This window comes from Amblyomma americanum, chromosome 1, assembly GCF_052857255.1.
Source record: "Amblyomma americanum isolate KBUSLIRL-KWMA chromosome 1, ASM5285725v1, whole genome shotgun sequence".
In the NCBI taxonomy this organism is placed as follows: domain Eukaryota; kingdom Metazoa; phylum Arthropoda; class Arachnida; order Ixodida; family Ixodidae; genus Amblyomma; species Amblyomma americanum.
Genome location: NC_135497.1, coordinates 556,943,900 through 556,944,551, shown reverse-complemented (window position 1 = coordinate 556,944,551; position 652 = coordinate 556,943,900).

Here is a 652-nt window from a genome sequence, read left to right as displayed (position 1 = left end):
GCCGGCCGACTACCCGTGAATGGCGTCACTTCCGTCAGTTCCCCTTTTCTGCCATACCCCCATTCGGCGCTTCCGGAAGCAAAGGGGGCATGTCGGCGGCGGGTTTTTAATAAGCGATTGCGGTTCATTTTGCGAACAGAATCGAGAAAAAATTTACACACATGATTTTCAAGGTCCTTTCTTCCCAACCACAGCGTTTCATGCGATTTGAGAACCGTTTCAGCTTCCCTTTAATGCGCCGCACAGCGCTTGCAAGGCGCACAGCATCGTAGCCGCTGAAGCTGAATGTGCAGGTCTCGACCGACGGACGAAACCGCAACCGAGACCTGCACAAACGCTTCAGCTGACTATCGGCAACGAGCATGCCTCGTAACGCCATGATGGATCGTCACTGGCGGAAACTGAAGTTCGCGCGTGTAGAAAACGTGGAAAAAAGCGCACCTCGCGGTTGGGGACATCTAAAACTACAGGGAACAGGCAGCGTCAAGTTTGGTTCAGCTAGGGACAGCATAGAGACGGTTTGGAGTTGGGTTCAGCTCGGTATTTATTCGGACGCGCCGTGACCAACCAGCGCGCTAGGAGGGACGAGCGATGGTTGGCGATAAGCAGTAGCGGTACACGCTATGCTAAATGTGTCTGATATTTTGCGCAG